Genomic DNA, 18415 nt, shown 5'->3' with positions numbered 1-18415 from the left:
AGAAAAAGCATTATTTACCGTTTCACATAACACAAGGACCCGGGGTCACCTGAAGAAATACAGGAAGTACTTCTTTACACAACACAGAGTCAACCTGTGGAACTTGTTGCTAGGCAATGTTGTGAAGGCCAAAACACAACTGGGTTCCAAAGAGAGTTCGATAAGTTAATGAACGATAGGTCCATCAGTGGGTATTAGCCAAGATGGTTAGGAATACAATCCCATGGTCCAGGTGTCCCTAAGACTCTGACAGACAGATGCTGGGACTGGACAAAAGAGGATGGATTGCTTTATAACTGCCCTGTCCTTATTCTCTCTGAAGCATATGGCATTGGCCACTGTCATAAGACAGGATATTGGGCTAGATGAACCATTGGTCTGATTCAGTATGGCCATTCTTATACTGTGTTTTTATGAGAAAGCCAAAAGGAGTAGGATTTACCTGTAACTAAGCTTTGCTTACGTTATATCATTTTCCTTATCTTAAAAAGGAGCATTTTCCACCTGACAAAAGACCATCAGAAACTTCCGATTGGCACATACTCCACCAACCTGAAAAACTCACCTACATAACATTATGTTGAAGGAAGAAACTACAATATAGGATTCGGATCTTTCAATGGAAAAAAACTCTTAATTGCTATTTATGGAGGATCAGATTTGTAAGGTATTTAGCTGCCTAAAGATGAAAAAAGGGATCAAGGGGGAATTTTCAGACACCTATCTACATCTTTAGGCACCTAAATACCTTTAAATATCTGCCCCTTCAACTCATTAATTTTAAAGTCACTATACTAGAAAGTTTACTTAATTAGCCATATGAAAATAATGGTAAACATATAGCACATTTGCATGAACTTCACAATAATCACCAAACAGATCAAAGTGTACAATACTGGTACCGCAGAAAATAAGTATTTTGCTTAATTACATCAAAATGTGACTATAGTTTCCAAATCTAAAATTAATAGGCATATACATGAGGGATACATTACAGTATTTTTAAAACTGCATGTTTCCATCTTAAGCAGGCCTTCTCCATATTATAATATCCACAGAATATATGGATGCTATCAACACCTACTTGCCCCTACTGACACGTCAAGGCATTTGCTGGCCCCCCTGCTTGCCCTACCCTAAAAATCATATTTACTGTATTACATATAATTCACATTACATATAATTAGTATACATTCAGTACTGTAGGGAACAAAAAGGAGACAAGCACTAACTAACATTCTAAGAGGTAATTTTTACCTGCCTTACAGAAGCCAGACCTCAGATATCAACACAAGTTGCTTCCAGCATCACATATGATGTTTAAATGATTTCCAGCAAAAACTCAGGCTAACTGTACAAAGAATAGAATTCTCTTCTGCTCATACACAAGATATCACAAAGTAACAAATACATGCAGTACAGCAGCTACAGGCAAATAAATCTGCAATAATCATACAGCATTCGACATCAGAACCAGTGCCAAGGTTAGACAGCATATCAAATCATAACAGCTATCATTCTTTACAAAGAGTTCTGAAACCCTTTATTTCCACCTGAACAGTCACAGACTGACAAAAAGGAAAGACGACAAAGTAAGGTCCTACATAGGTAAGCACCTCTACAAGTTCTGCAGCTCTCCTGAAGACTGCATTGCAGCATTAACATTTAGATATGAGCTAAGCTAGGGGCAAGGTTTGAACACAACTTCTGATCCAGAAGCAGAAAGTCTACTGAAAGTAAAATCCTATTGTACATTTTAATCCATCATTTAGGAAGTAGCGAAACAGAAATACTATTTCAAGAAATGATATCAGAATATGCCTGGAGTTTAAAATAGCAACACTAACATTTTAAGGAGATTGTTTATCTTGAAAATATCTGGAAAATTAAATAGGTCCCCGAAAGTGATTACTTACAACAATAGCCCACTTTGACATTCTCAATATCAGTTATATTTTATTTGCTACCATAATAAAACAAACCTGCAGTTGACATTAGCTTCTATTGTCTTCTCTAAAAAAGAGAAACACAAGAAATAACTTAACTCTGTCTATATGCAGACTGTTCTTCCAGCCCATCATTTAACAGCAATTCTGAAGACTGATTTCAGAGTAGCAGCCGTGTTAGTCTGTATTCGCAAAAAGAAAAGGAGTACTTGTGGCACCTTAGAGACTAACAAATTTATTAGAGCATAAGCTTTCGTGAGCTACAGCTCACTTCATCTGAAGACTGAGTTCCTGAGAGAAGGCATTGGAAGGGATCTGGGCATGTTCGCAATGGCACCAAGTTGTGTAGGTATTGTTTCTTTAGTGTTTTAATAAAGATCTAGTTTGGGATGAAATATTTCAGTGCTGAAACTTGACAAAAAAGGTCACAGTCTAGGAGCAAGTCCCCCTCTCTACGCCCCGCCTCTAGGGTTGCCAGGCATCTGAATTTCAACCAGATCGCACAATTGATAAGGGACCCTGGTGGCTCTGGTCAGCAGTGCAGCAGGGGCCCAGGGCTAAGGCAGGCTCCCAGCCTGCCCTAGTTCTGCGTGGCTCCAGGAAGCGGACACCAGGTCCCTGCAGCCATTAAGACGCATAGGAGGCCAGGGAGGCTTTACACACTGTCCCCGCCCTAAGTGCTGGCTCCGCAGCTCCCATTGGCCAGGAACTGCAACCAATCGAAGCTGCGGGGGTGGCGCCCGCAGATGCAAGGGCAGAACACAAAGCCTCCCTGGCTGCCAATGTGTTTAAGGGCTGCAGGGACCTGGCGGCTGCTTCCCAGGAGCCGCAGTAAGTGCTGCCAGGACCCCACACTCCAACCCCCTGCTCCAGCCCAGAGTCCCCTCCTACACCCAAACTCCCTCCAGTGGAGCCCACACCACTCCCAACGTCCCAACACCCTGCCCCAGCCCCTTCCTGCACCCCAAACCCACCATCCACCCCAGAGTCCAACCCCACCCAGAGCCCACATCACCTCCTGCACTCCAAATCCCTTGGCCCCAGCCCAGAGAAGTTCTGAATGCTTCCCACTGTCCTGGGACTATAAAAAAAAACAAACCTGTTTTTAAGTGTTTTTAAGCTATTTACCCATTACGTGGAGCACTGCATTCTGTTGTTTTGGGGGAGAGAAAGCCAGCTGACTATTTTGTCACTAAGCAGCAACTATTCAAGCCAGGTAAATATTTTCTCAGGAAGATTTTAAACATATTCTACATTTATTCCAGAAGTGACAGTGACACAATGGATTAGTTCTGGTTTACAGGCGTGACATTTCTATTTTGAAAATATTTTATGATGTGACTGTTAACATTAGGAGTCCAATCAACTGACAAGTTCAATAATTTACAATTTAAGCTTCAACTAATACCTAATGAACTTCTGCACCCACTAATTGATGCACATGGGGAATAGTGTACAAACCCTGCAAAAGTCATGGAGACAAGGTAATGATGGAATGAAAACAAATCTGGATTTTCTTGTTCATTTACATCAAATCTGTACGACTAAAACAAAACATATTTAATTACATTGTTTATTCCAATGTATTTGAATAAAAAGCACTTGAATTAAGTATGGCCAAATAACTTTCCCAGGAACTGAAAAGTTACTATCTATGAAAGTAGCTTAGTTTGTAAATTTGACAAGTCTTCCTAATCCAGGAATGGCCAACCTAGGGCCCCGGAGCCACATGCGGCTCTTCAGAATTTAATATGCGGCTCCTTGTATAGGCACCGACTCCAGGGCTGGAGCTACAGGCACTAACTTTCCAATGTGCCAGTGGGTGCTCACTGCACAACCCCTCGCTCTGCCACAGGTCCTACCCCAGCTGCACCCCTTCCCACACCCTCCCCGAGCCTGCCATGCCCTCACTTCTGCCCCCTCCCCTCCAGAGCCTCCTGCTTACCATGAAACAGTGATTGGGAGGTGAGGGAAGGGAAGGTTTAGATAAGCAGGGCTGCCAGTGGGCAGGAGGCACTGGTAGCAGGGTGGGGAGCTGATGATGTATTACTGTGGCTCTTTGGCAATGTACATTGGTAAATGCTGGCTCTTTCTCAGGCTCAGGTTGGCCACCTGTCCTAATCCCTTCACATCACCTCTCCTTTTATTCTGGTCAAAAGAAGAGATAAGCACATATGGAACAAAACATTAATTAAGGCAAGCAGCATCATTAATTGTTTTCCAGCTCAGAAGCAGCCCAAAGGATGGTGACCCCATGTCTCCTGACAGCGTTTCCGACAAGTCACAGGAATTACTGAGAAATAGCACTGTTAGGGACTCATCATGCTCCTCCTAACCAAAGAAGAAAAGGAGGACTTGTGGCACCTTAGAGACTAACAAATGTATTTGAGCATAAGCTTTTGTGAGCTACAGCTCACTTCATCGGATGCATTCAGTGGAAAATACAGTGGGGAGATTTATATATATACACACACAAAGAACATGAAACCATGGGTTTTATCACACACACTCTCCTTACAGTATTTTCCACTAAATTCATCCGATGAAGTGAGCTGTAGCTCACGAAAGCTTATGCTCAAATAAATCTGTTAGTCTCTAAGGTGCCACAAGTCCTTGTTTTCTTTTTGTGAATACAGACTAACACGGCTGCTACTCTGAAACCTAACCAGAAAACTGTCCCAACGCTTGCTGGCTGCAGCTACCCAAGATCCGTCTCCTCAATCTGAAGTGAAAGGCGATTTAAACAAACTTCGGGGGGGGGGGGGGAAAAGAGCTCGTCACTGGCTCTGCACCCAGTCAGAGCCATAAACAAGACCTCCCTGCACAAAACAGCTGCCCGGGCCGAGACTGCCCTCTCCATCCAGCTGCCCGGATAGCACCTGCGCCGACTGGCATCACCCTTCGCCTCCTCTGCAGCGCCAGGCGACTGAGACACTCATGCCGCTCCAGCCCCCCCACCCCTCTCCCTGCCCACACCCGGACCCTGCCTGCCGCCCACACACACACACACACAGATGCTGCCCACACCAGAACCGCACCTGTACTCCCCTCCAACCCCCCCCAGCCCGGCCCGGGAGCCCTGCACTCCCCTCCAAACCCCCCCCCAGCCCGGCCCGGCCCGGGAGCCCTGCACTCCCCTCCAACCCCCCCCCCCCCAGCCCGGCCCGGCCCGGGAGCCCTGCACTCCCCTCCAACCCCCCCCCCCCAGCCCGGCCCGGCCCGGGAGCCCTGCACTCCCCTCCAAACCCCCCCCCCCAGCCCGGCCCGGCCCGGGAGCCCTGCCCTCCCCTCCAACCCCCCCCCCCAGCCCGGCCCGGCCCGGGAGCCCTGCCCTCCCCTCCACCCCCCCCCCCAGCCCGGCCCGGCCCGGGAGCCCTGCCCTCCCCTCCAACCCCCCCCCCCAGCCCGGCCCGGCCCGGGAGCCCTGCCCTCCCCTCCAACCCCCCCCCCAGCCCGGCCCGGCCCGGGAGCCCTGCCCTCCCCTCCAACCCCCCCCCCCCAGCCCGGCCCGGCCCGGGAGCCCTGCCCTCCCCTCCAACCCCCCCCCCCAGCCCGGCCCGGCCCGGGAGCCCTGCCCTCCCCTCCAACCCCCCCCCCCCCAGCCCGGCCCGGGAGCCCTGCACTCCCCTCCAACCCCCCCCCCCAGCCCAGCCCGGCCCGGCCCGGGAGCCCTGCCCTCCCCTCCAACCCCCCCCCCCCAGCCCAGCCCGGCCCGGCCCGGGAGCCCTGCCCTCCCCTCCAACCCCCCCCCCCCCAGCCCGGCCCGGCCCGGGAGCCCTGCCCTCCCCTCCAAACCCCCCCCCCCCAGGCCGGCCCGGGAGCCCTGCACTCCCCTCCAAACCCCCCCCCCCAGCCCAGCCCGGCCCGGCCCGGGAGCCCTGCCCTCCCCCCCCAGCCCGGCCCGGCCCGGCCCGGCCCGGGAGCCCTGCCCTCCCCCCCAGCCCGGCCCGGCCCGGCCCGGCCCGGGAGCCCTGCCCTCCCCCCCAGCCCGGCCCGGCCCGGCCCGGCCCGGGAGCCCTGCCCTCCCCCCCCAGCCCGGCCCGGCCCGGGAGCCCTGCCCTCCCCCCCCCAGCCCGGCCCGGCCCGGGAGCCCTGCCCTCCCCCCCCAGCCCGGCCCGGCCCGGCCCGGCCCGGGAGCCCTGCCCTCCCCCCCCAGCCCGGCCCGGCCCGGCCCGGCCCGGGAGCCCTGCCCTCCCCTCCAACCCCCCCCCAGCCCGGCCCGGGAGCCCTGCACTCGCCTTTTGCCCCCCCCGCACTACCCCGACTCCCCCCGTCAGAGACCTGCCCCCTCTCTCCCAGGCGCCTCCCCTGCAGCCGCCGGCTCTGACCTGGAGGCTGAGCGCGGCAGGCTGCTCCGGCTGCCTTTGTCCGAGGAAGCGACGGCCCCGGCTCCAGCGCGCGCCGCCCGAGCTCAGCCGCCCCCCACCGCCCGGCCGAACCGGTTCCAACCGCCCGGCCGAGCGGGGCGCGAGGCGGCGACGGGCAGCGGCCACGTGACAGGCGCGGCCAATGGGCGCGGAGAAGATTCCTAGAAAGCGCGGCGGGGCGGAGCGTTGGAAGGGAGCGGAGGCAGGAAGGGCCGGGGGGCGGGCCTGCGCTAGGACAGTCAGCCAATCGGTAGAGCGGCAACGGCCGGCCGGCCAATCAGAGCGGAGAGTGCCCGCCCGCCCGCCCGGGCCCGGGGGCGGGCGGGGGACTGATGGGAGTGCCCGGGCCAGGAGGGTGCAGCCCGGGCTGGGCGGGAGAGGGCCGGGGTGGGGCGAGGGCCAGCTGGGAGGGTACGGCTAGGAGGGAGCGGGGCGTGCGGAGCTGCGGGCAGGGTGCTGGGAGCGGGGCAGGAGGCAGCCAGGGCCAGGGCCAGGAGGGAGCTGAGCGGGGAGGGCCTGGAAAGGGGGAGGTCAGGACTGGGCCTAGGTGTGATGGCCCTTTGGGGGGCCGGTCTGGCGGTTTTCCTGTAAAAGCACTCGTGTTCTGGAAAAATTGTCTCTGGGTGGGGCTGTTTTGAACTTCTGTTCCGGGGCTGAGCGTGGGAAGGGGCTGAGGCCGAGGGAAATGCCTCTTTGAGCCTCCTTTGCACGGGACAGGGGAGCGTAGCCGCTACAGTATTGCCATGCATCTGACGAAGTGCGTCTTCAGCCACGAAAGCTCATGCTCCAATACGTCTGTTAGTCTCTAAGGTGCCACAGGACTCTTTGCCGCTTTTACAGATCCAGACTAACACGGCTACGCCTCTGATACAGTATTACTGTCATTTGATTTGACTACAGAAATACCCACAGGTTTCAGAGTAGCAGCCGTGTTAGTGTGTATTTGCAAAAAGAAAAGGAGGACTTGTGGCGCCTTAGAGACTAACAAATTTATTAGAGCATAAGCTTTCGTGAGCTACAGCTCACTTCATCGGATGAGCTGTAGCTCACGAAAGCTTATGCTCTAATAAATTTGTTAGTCTCTAAGGTGCCACAAGTCCTCCTTTTCTTTTTTGAGCTGTAGCTCACGAAAGCTTATGCTCTAATAAATTTGTTAGTCTCTAAGGTGCCACAAGTCCCCCTTTTCTTTTTATAAATACCCACATGAGTTGTCCTCTAAAGGACTGTTCAGGCAGATGGAAGGTGACTTTTCATACCTCTTTACCTGTTATTAAAAGCCAGTTTTGCTCATTCTGATCCTCCGGATTGTAAAAATTCTACAGATTTCCAGAAGGATAGGACCATGCACTTACAGATTTTGTTAAAAGGCAGCTTGAGTTTAGACGGCATGCTGTAGTGGGGCCTACTGTTTTGTAAACACCCACATAGTCTAGGAGTGGAAAACCAGTTGCTTTAAAAACCTTTCAGATGTCAAATTTTGGACAATTATGTGCTATGTTACAAAGCCCTATGCTTTTAAAGTACATTTAAAAATATGTGTATTTACGTAAGTAAAGTGAATTCTTATTCACCTATTACCTGTTCTAGCTTTCAGTAAAGTACCTATCTCCAGTTTTATTTCAGAGCGAGCTGTAGTAACCATTATTATTGATCCTCCCACACACACAGACACCCAACAATTAGAAGTTTCAGAGTAGCAGCCGTATTCGTCTGTATTTGCAGAAAGAAAAGGAGTACTTGTGGCACCTTAGAGACTAACAAATTTATTGAGCATAAGCTTTTGTGAGCTACAGCTCACTTCATCGGATGCATTCCACTGATAAATAATAAATTTATTATTATAAATAAATAAATGTGTTAGTCTCTAAGGTGCCACAAGTACTCCTTTTCTTTTTGTCAATAATAGAATGCTTGTCTCCTTAAAACGAACTAGTTTTTAATTTTGTTGAAATCACGCTGCAGCTTTGACAATAGTCCATCTTGGGGGACATTTGATAATGTTAAGGTAAGTGATATTAATGGGATTATAGCTAAGTAAAAAGACGTCCTTGCAACTAAACACTCCTAAAATTGCTTGCTGAAAAGCCAAGATCCCATAAGTAAACAACAAAGGGATATAAGGACTTATCTAAAGATCACTGATAAAGTGGAAAGACTCCCATTAGATTCAGTGGGTTTTGGATCAGCCTGCTTTTGTTTGCACAGGAACACAACCCACTTCTATTCTTAGGGCCAGATTGTTAGGCACCTAACTACCTTTAAAAATCTGGCTTTTGGAGTAAAAATTCTATGTTGAATCGGGCCTAGCCACAGGTGGGCCTGGGAGCACAGATGCCAACTTTCATGGGGTAAATAAACACCCCGACTTTCACAATAAACCAAAAATCAAGCTAATCCCATTTCAAAACAAGACAATCCCTAAGAACCCCAACACTCTGTGTGACTAGATCCCCCGACCTGCAGTCTGGAACTGTGGTTGGCCCGCTGTGCACCCCTGACTCTCTCTCACTGTTGACCCTGCTTGCTAAAAGCCGATCAAAAAAAAAGAAGCTACAAGCCAAAAACTATCCAACAAGCAACTTACAAGCCAATTAAGCCAAAAACAAGCCCAATTTCTGCATTTTTTTTTTTTTTGCAGGTTTGGCATGTCTGCACAGGTGGGCTGCGGCCCACCCACTTAGAATCCAGGCCCACCCCACCTCCCTGGCTCTGCACCGGCCCCAGCGCTAGCCCCACCCAGACATGGAGGACACCGGCATGCCGGGTACACACACACCCCAGCCCAACCGGAGCGGGAGGGACAGCATCAGAGTGCTGGGGAAGGACGCCACAGCAGGTGGAGGGCAGGCGAGCTGCGTGGAAGAGGAGATCCTCAAAAAAGATAGGCCTGCCGCCTCAAGGAGCTGGGCCCGGTGTGGGATGGGGACAGGGGCCGGGAGCCATGCGCACTGGAGAGCAGGGTCTCCTTCCAGAGCTGGGTGCGCACATGGGGCTCCAGGGGGCCCCTGGCCAGATTGTCCATCACCCCTCTGATTCTTCCTGCCACCTGCCCCCCTATCATTGCCTGCCCACCCAAAGTCGGGGCCTACCCAAATGTTCCATGGTGGCTATGCCACTGGCTTGAATTGACAGAGCAAGTGATCTGAGAGATAGAATATAGGAATGCAGCATAAGTGGCTAATTTTGTGCAGCATTCAGCCCCTGACATAATTTAGAGCAGTTTGGCTATTCTAGCTTGTGCCAGCTAGTAAACACTAGCCGAGGATCACCAGAGCGCAGCAGAGCACATTACTCATATGTTCATTCTCGGCTGTGCCCCCAACATGCTGCCTGTGCAGGAAAGTGTGAAGGGAATGGGGGGAAGCAGGCTATGCTGGCTCTATGCCACCAGGATTGGATTATTGGATATGCTGGGTTTCTAGCCCCTGTGTGCCACAGAGCAGTCAGTGCACAGGGTTCTGAACAGGGCCAAGGATCTGGCCCAATGAAATCACCAGTGTAACAAAAGTTCAAGTGAATCAGAGCAAGGCACTTAATTTTCAAACACAGGTCCTGATATATGCATTGTAAGCATCCTGTCTCTTGATGTGAACTTCCCTACTGAGATAAAAGTATGTTGTTTCCCGTTTTTTAAAATCTTCATAATAGAGGAGAGTTTTCCAATTAGAACACGCACGGAAAAGCTGAGAAAGTATGAAACTAGACTGCCAAAACCTCCATCAAAAATAAAAAATGAAAAAGATTACAATTGAAAGACGAGACTGGGAGACTTCTGACTACATCCCATTGGTATTACTAACCTTCCAACTATTTCCTGCTTGTCAAAGTTTATTCCAGTAGCACACTGTACTTCAAACTGAGACTTCAATTGATAAATACATAAAGTGTCAATAAGATTTTTTTGTAAACTTTGCACAAAGCAGATTATTCTTACACCTTTTGACAGACATTTACAAAAAATTGTGCTTTCTTTATAATTAAAGGAACTGTTTTATAAAATTTTCTTCCAAGTCTTGAAATGGCAAACTCATACCCTCACGGCAGTCCTAACTGCTAGACAAAGTAATTGCACTGTTGTGTTATTCCTTTTTTATATTTATCCACCGTGTTGAAACAAAACTCTAAATATAGCATGCAACTGAAACAAGGGGCAAGATGCTCTGCTGTTGTACACTGGTGCAATTCTGTCACTTCATTGATGCTGAACCAGTTTACATCAGCAGAGGATTTGGCCCTAGGAAATCTCAACAGCAAAAAATTCCATTAAGGCTAAGGCTATATTGAGAAATTAAATGCAAAGAAGGCAGGAAAATCAATACCAATTTTAACTCTGTCTCCACTCCCCAAACAGGAATTATGTTTGAAGTCAGGGTTAGATTTGGATTTTCTGTCCATATATGGGCAGAAAATATTCTCCTGTCCCACCTCCTCCACCCTCTGGATGAATTGTGGGAGTAGAGAGAACAGTGAAGTAAAGAATGACCTCCCCAACTGGAAATCCAGCAATTTATTAAATTACTTCCTACAACATCTCATTCCTCTCTAGGAACTGGAGGACCTAGAACTCTGCATTTAATTGAACTCCACTGGCTGGAGACCCACTCATGTACAGGCAAGAGACCCCAATGTACACCAGCCCTCCATATATGGGATGGAAACTCCCATGTACCATCCCCATCAACATGTGGGCCAGGGACTGCAAGTGTCCTTACCTATCCCCACCCATCCACCCTGCTGATATGGGCTGGAGACTCCTGTCCTTGAAAAGCCTCCTCTCATAGGTTGGGAGGAGGGGTGATGTTCATGTTGTACAGCTCTGCTGCCTCACTCTCTTCTTGCAGGGCAGGTGGACTTTTAAGGCCCTAGGGCTGCAATGAAATACTCTATTGTCATCTCTGACCGTAGCAAATATACATAATGTGCATATTAGAACCTTAACTGAGAATTTCCCAAGATTAGCTATATTTAAATTCATAACCATAACTTTGCATTAAAAGCATTTTTATTATATGCTCACCTGAAAAATGGTCATTCAAAGTTCATTATCCAGCTGTTTTTAAACAGTAATGAATATAATTTTACACCCCAACTACCCCGTATCTCATCTCGGGATCTCATCCTTCACCTTTAACCACATTGATTTGAATAGGACAATGTGCATGACTAAGGCTTACTCACATGAATAAGGCTATTTGTATGAGTACAGAAGAGCTTCAATCTAGAGTCCTACGCAGGGCTTTTTTTTTTAATCCTACAATTCCCATTCCCTGTCGCTCCCTCACTATTTCTTGCACTTTTGTCCTGATCCCACCCGCAAAAACCTTAGATCCTTCAAATTCCACAGGAGAGACAGATTCCTCATGCCAGTAAAAAACAGAACAAAACAAAACAAAAAAACCACCGCAGTTGGTTAATATATATATATAAACGGAATTCAGACAATATTTACCGTTAAAGAATAAAATAAACCTTAAACCATGTAAAAAATACTTTAACTCCTGTTATAATAGATATAAAATCTCTTTCTATCTCTCACTTAAATTTAAGTATTAAAACCTTTATTTAAAAAAAACAAGAAAAACTTGTTGGACACTGCTGAAATTCTATCTATGACAAACTGACAAGAGATTTAGTGTTTTCCTGTAAATTCCTGCAGTCTGTTGGGTTGGAGTTTTTTTTGCCCACCCAATCCCACCCGCGATAAAGTACATTTTACGTGTGCCCGCTATTATGGCAGTGGGTCCTCTGGGACCCACAGGATCCCAGTCCAGCTGCAGGCTCCACTCCTCTCCTTGTAATAAGTTACTCACTAAGGGCTTGATTCAGCATTTGTTTAAGTCAGTGGAAAGACCTACTGTGTTCAACGGGCATTAGATGAGGCACTGGTACATGTGCATATGTAACAGGTAAGGGGACAGAGCTAATATTATCTAGGATTACTTTCCCTTTCCTGCATTTCAATCAACTCTTCTGCTGAAGCACAATTCAGAGATCAGTCCTTTCAGTATCAAGATTTACCATTATACAATTACACTTTTGAGAGAAAGAGACTGACAATTTCTTTATTAAAAAAACCTCCCAACATTTAATAAGTATAAATAATCTATATGCAATATCTGACTTGGTTGTCAATATTTCCTATAAACAACTATTATGTGATAACCCATTTGGTGTTTTGCTCACAAACTTCCATACTTGCTGCTATTACAAGATATTGAGGAAATATCTACCTTGACCCATACATGTATCTTCACTTCCCTCCAACTTTCTCATGAGGTGAGCCCTTCTTGCAATGTGTGCAATTCAAAGTATATATGACCCTTGAGCCTCTTACAGCTAGAGCAATTCCACAGTCTCCTTCCAACTCCCCTGCACCTCTTCAGCAACAGCAGTCTTAACTCTTATAACCAGCAGTAACTTGCACTTTCTTTTAGCTCTCAGTGAGATAGGGAGCAGGCTATCTGGATCCAAATGGATTGGCACAATCTTTGAGACACAGACCTTCCCATAGGGTGATCAGACAGCAAGTGTGAAAAATCAGGACAGAGGGTGGGGGATAATAGGAGCCTATATAAGAAAAAGACTCAAAAATCAGGACTATCCCAATAAAATCGGGACATCTGGTCATCCTACCTTGCCATCAAAACACCTCTTAATTCTGTGGGGTTCAGCTGCTGAGTTCTCACAGGTAGTCTCTGACTTCTGCTATTTATAGCCTCACTGAGCTCCAGATGGCTCAGCCTTCAGATGGGGACTGTGGGTAGGTTCTGCCAGGCAGTTTGCCCACAATTAAAAGCTGCCTGTTTAGCTTCAAATCAGCTAGTGAGCATGTGTAGTGACTGCCACACCCCAAACTGGATGTTTCTCACTCTTCTAATGGAGTCACCCTGCTCAGCTCTGGCACAGATCCTCCCCCATGCCCTGCAATGAACCATGGATCCTCCCCGCTGTTTCTTCCCTTATTTATACCAGTAAATGTTGCAGTGCACGCACATGGGTTACACATCAATGGGGCCATGGTTCTGGATAAATGATGAATTTTCTGGACATGAGTGGCTAATATGAAGAGTTTGCTCTCCATTCTGGCCTTTTGCATTTGATTACCACAGCAGCAACCCAGCGATATTACCTAGTCTCCACACTGAGGAGATAGTTTTGTGAAGAACAAATGTCCCAGGGAGGCAGGGGCTGGCCTTATCCTTTTGTTACGCAATAATGCATCACAAACCTGCTGTGTGCGGAGGTTTTTGGAAACATTTGGGACGTACACTCCACATGCCAGCAGTGTCTGTATTTGGAGCAGTTGAAAGAAGGGCTCAGATAAGTCTCTCTGTTTGGTTTACACATGCTCTACAGTCATTCTTTTGTTTGGAGGAACAATATTTAATTTGAACATTCCCTTTGACTGAATTTCTTACCTCTTATGCAACAACATTTTTCTTTAACTCTATACTGTTGGATTCCCCAGTTTTCCCAAGACAAGCGCGAGGTGTGTCCTTGCAAGCTATACAGTGCTGCATGGTCAGATCTGGGGATGACTCCTAAGCAGAGTACCTCCAACTCCTGGGATGGCAAAGGCTGGGAATGTCGTGGAGGCAGCACAGTCTACGACTGGGCAGGAGTCAGAACCTCAATCCAGCAAAGCACAAGTAGCCCCATTGAAGCCAATGAGACTACTTGTGTACTTAAAGTATACGCTTAAGTGCTTTCCTGGATCAGGGTCCTTATTCTTAAGCAACTCCTCTCAGCTTTGCCAGGAACAGTGTTGATAAATCCCAGAGGGAGTCACACTCACCCACTCAATGGGCTTTATTTGTTTATGTACATGCATTTTTTTATTTACGACCATCCGCTCTTCATAATATCTCAGGCTGGATGGACACAAGGTATTTGAGAGGGGAACAGAAATGATAAATGGAGCATCAATGTTTTATCTACTCAGTCTTGTGTTCTTATCCAAAGTCAGTCCAGCAGGCTTTCTTCTTCTTCTAAAGGGATGTTGACATCTACCTGCCAAGGGATTGGGCACTGTAAACCAGAGCCGCCCAGAGGCGGGGGCAAGTGGGGCAATTTGCCCCAGGCCCTGGGGCAATATACTATACTATAGTATTGCAACTTTTTTTTATGGAAGGGACCCCTTAAATTGCTTTGCCCCAGAGCCCTGAATCCTCTGGGTGGCACTGCTGTAAACTGGCAACCTTCCTGACTACTTGGGGAATTATCAACAGCCTTTGCCTCTGGGCTCCATTTATTGTTCAAACAACCAGCAAACTTGCAAAAGCAAAGAAACTTCCATCTGAGGCTTTCTAGCCAGCCAGGACATTCAGGATTTCCCACCTGGAGACTTCCTTCTCCAGGAACTACTACAGGAGCAGCTTGTCCCTTTCTTCAGCTCTTTATAGGGAACACCTGTTCTCGTCTCAGCTGCATCTAATTAGTGAACAGGGCTGGCTGTCCCCAGGCCTCAGGCTCCTGGTGAGATAGTCCATCCTGTTACAGACCATTGTTAATAACCAAGACACACAGGCAGTATAACACCTTGTAATTAGAGCTGGGCAAAGTATTCACAGCAAATGATTAATGGGATGAATTCATCCCTCTTTTCTGTCAGCAAACCATCTGCAATTTCGAATCATTTATTTGTTATGCAAAAGTCTTGGACAACTAGCTGGAGCATATATTTCAGCCTATGGATTGATTGTCACACACTGATGGTGACTCGTGATTTGAGCGTTCACTAGTCAGATGTGTAAAGACAAGGCACGTAAACGTCAAGATCATTTCTATTCCTTTGATACTTATTTTTGTAAAATTGTCAAATGCCAGGGATTAAAATCCCTTCACTTCATTAATTTCAACCAAAGCAACAGTATCCAGTAAACTGCTTAATCACAGCAAGATACCATGGCAACACCAGCTTGATCAACAAGGAGTTGAATGATCAGCTTTAACTCCAAAGCTATAAAATAGAGATCCTTTCCTTTTTTTAATGGAGATCAGTACTGCAGAGTCCTACCTACATTGTATTACTAAGTGGCACATACTAGGGCTGTCGATTAATCGCAGTTAACTCACGCGATTAACTAAAAAAAATTAACTGCGATTAAAAAAAGTAATCGTGATTAATCGCACTGTTAAACAATGGAATACCAATTGAAATTTATTAAATATTTTTGGATGCTTTTCTACGTTTTCAGATATATTGATTTCAATTACAAACAGAATGCAAAGTGTACACAGCTCACTTTATATTATTTTTGATTACAAATATTTGCACTGTAAAAATGATAAGCAAAAGAAATAGTATTTCTCAATTCACCTCATACAAGTATTGTAGTGCAATCTCTATCATGAAAGTGTAATTTACAAATGTAGATTTTTTTTGTTACATAACTATACTCAAAAACAAAACAATTTAAAACTTTAGAGCCTACAAGTCCACTCAGTCCTACTTCTTGTTCAGCCAATCACTAAGACAAACAAGTTTGTTTACATTTATGGGAGACACTGCTGCTTGCTTCTTATTTACAATATCACCTGAAAGTGAGAACAGGCGTTTGCATGGCACTTTTGTAGCCGGCATTGCAAGATATTTACGTGCCAGATATGCTAAACATATGTATGACCCTTCATGCTTCAGCCACCATTCCGGAGGACATGCTTCCATGCTGATGATGTTCTTTAAAAAAATAGTGCATTAATTAAATTTGTGACTGAACTCCTTGTGGGAGAATTATATGTCCCCTGCTCTGTTTTACACACATTCTGCCATATATTTCATGTTATAGCAGTCTCGGATGATGACCCAGCACATGTTGTTTGATTTACGAACACTTTCACTGCAGATTTGACAAAATGCAAAGGAAGTACCAATGTGAGATTTCTAAAAATAGCTACAGCACTTGACCCACCCAAGGTTTAAGAATCTGAAGTGCCATCCAATATCTGAGGCATGGAGCATGCTTTCAGAAGTCTTAAAAGAGGAACAGTCAGATGCGGAAACTATAGAACCCGAACCACCAAAAAAGAAAACCAACCTTCTGTTTTTTCTCACTAAAGTATCTAATCTCTGTGTCTAATGTCTCTAGCAGTGTTGCAAAATCTCTCACAAAGCCAGATAAAGAAATCTTAGAGGGTTGGGAATCACATGGGAAGAAATGGGAGGGAGGGGCACCTGGGCAAGGTTCTACTTGCCTTTAATCAAATTCATGTTCATTTTCTGCAATTATAATGGACACTTTTTCCCTCCAGATCCTAAAAATCTCTGGAAACATTTTGCACTCAAAATACCCCCAGAACATCTACAGCAGCAGCAACAACAAAATTTCAATCATCATAAATTGAGAAGCTCAGGTGTTTAAAAAAGCATTACAAAAGCACTGAATGCATCCAATAAATTGAGCTGTAGCTCACAAAAATTTATGCTCAAATAAATTTGTTAATCTCTAAGGTGCCACAAGTACTCCTTTTCTAAAAGCACCAATGCATGAGAAAAATCTGGAAGCAATCTCCATAGGCAACAGAGGCCTCTCATCTCTGTCAGACACACTTTCTCGCTGGTTAGGCTGACTTTGTGATACTACTCCATGAATGACAAGTTTCTCTCATTGGTCCACATTAGCCTTTGAGCAATGGTTTGTTTTGGCTTTGTACTGTAAAAAGAAAATGCAGTAAAAAGATTTGGAAAAAAATGAGATCAGTTGCCTTAGATTAAAAAACAGCTACAGTTATTTTGGATGATGGCAATCAAATGTAAATAATCTAATATATGGGGGATGGGAGGAAATATTTTTTATCCAGGTTCAAAACAGATCAGTTTAAATGCCAAACCTCTAAAGAGCACACACTATATACTGGTCATCTGTTAAACAAAAATAAATTAGCTCACTTCTGCCTGGTGCATTATAGCATTAATGTTGCATTGTTTATGCTCACTGAATTGCAAAAGAACATCAGCCAATAACTCAGGCTTGTGGAGTTTGAAGAGTTATTCTAACCTGCCCTTGAAGGTGCTTAAAGGGGTTAGTTCTGAACTGAGCCAGGGCATTAGGGATATTTAATTCATTTTATAATAGTGTTGCAATTTGTTAAACTATAGCTTGGTAGGGCCTGATCCTGTAATCTTTAAACTCCCACTGATGTTGAATAAGTACTGCAGGATTGGGCCCATAGGTCTTTGCTCTGTATGTAATGTCTTAAGTAACTCCATATGCCCTATTAATCTCTCTGGTGCTCCCTGCTCTCATTCAGCCTCCTGATCGCTCTTGCTCCAAGTTGTCCCATCTTATTCTGTCTCCTGAGTTTCCCTCCTTCTTGATGTCCTCTATACCTCCGCCATCTGGATCCCACTCTTTCATTGTGACTGCTGGGTCTCTCTCCCTTGTCATTCCCTGTGACCCAAGGACCTCTTCATGCCAACTGGTGGAGAGCATAGGGATGCATAAGTGCTGCAGGGATCCCTGGGCTCCTGTATTTACATACTAGTCCACCAAAGAGTGACATGGAAGGGCTCTAAAAAGTCTGTGTCACACTGGTCTTCATAATCTTTGTGAAATGTATGTGTGGATAATATGTAAGGAGATATGTGTATAATAGAAATTATGTTCCTAAAGCTTGGAGTTAAAGGCAGGTCACTCAGAGGTAGGAGACACTTATCTCCATGGTTGACCATTGTGTCTTGTATGTCTTAAAATGGAAGTCTATTTGCATTACTGAATCAAATGCTAATGAAGGGATTGTGGGGACATCAGGAGAAGAAATTAGCAGGAAGAGGTGAATAGTGTGTAGGGGGGGAAACCTGTTTACAGGTGAAGAACAGAGAACTGGTCTAATAGATCTAGGGTTGCAGAGAGATATCCTGGCATCCTTCATCTGGGGAGATAAGCAGGTTTAGTCTCATGAAAGGATGGTCTCAGCCATCTAGGTTGAAAAATGCTGTGAGGAAGATTCTGGGAAAGCAGTACCTTATTAGATAGGTGGCCATCTTGTTAGTTAAGTTTGGCTCTAGACTATATGATTTTGTTTTATAAGTAATCCTTTATTTCCAACTTCCTGCTTGCTATTGTTTGAATCTCCGCTCTTTGTTAAATAAACTTATATTTA

The 18415-nt window shown here is 46.4% G+C and overlaps 1 protein-coding gene across 2 annotated transcripts in view; it reads right to left on the bottom strand.

Annotated features, from left to right (window-relative positions):
- Positions 1–13089, bottom strand: part of GPCPD1 (glycerophosphocholine phosphodiesterase 1) — a 74257-nt gene extending 61168 nt beyond the window's left edge. Inside the window, exon 1 of one of the 2 annotated variants that reach the window (XM_043512131.1) lies at positions 12947–13089. The gene's annotated coding sequence lies outside the window, so the exon portion shown is untranslated. Of the gene's footprint in view, positions 1–6274; positions 6494–12946 lie in introns of those variants that run through there. The other variant, XM_038394146.2, reaches the window with a different exon arrangement.
- Between the last annotated feature and the right edge of the window lie 5326 nt (positions 13090–18415).

Source organism: Dermochelys coriacea, chromosome 3 (genome assembly GCF_009764565.3).
Source record: "Dermochelys coriacea isolate rDerCor1 chromosome 3, rDerCor1.pri.v4, whole genome shotgun sequence".
NCBI classification, from domain to species: domain Eukaryota; kingdom Metazoa; phylum Chordata; order Testudines; family Dermochelyidae; genus Dermochelys; species Dermochelys coriacea.
This window is presented reverse-complemented; position numbering and strand designations above follow the sequence as displayed.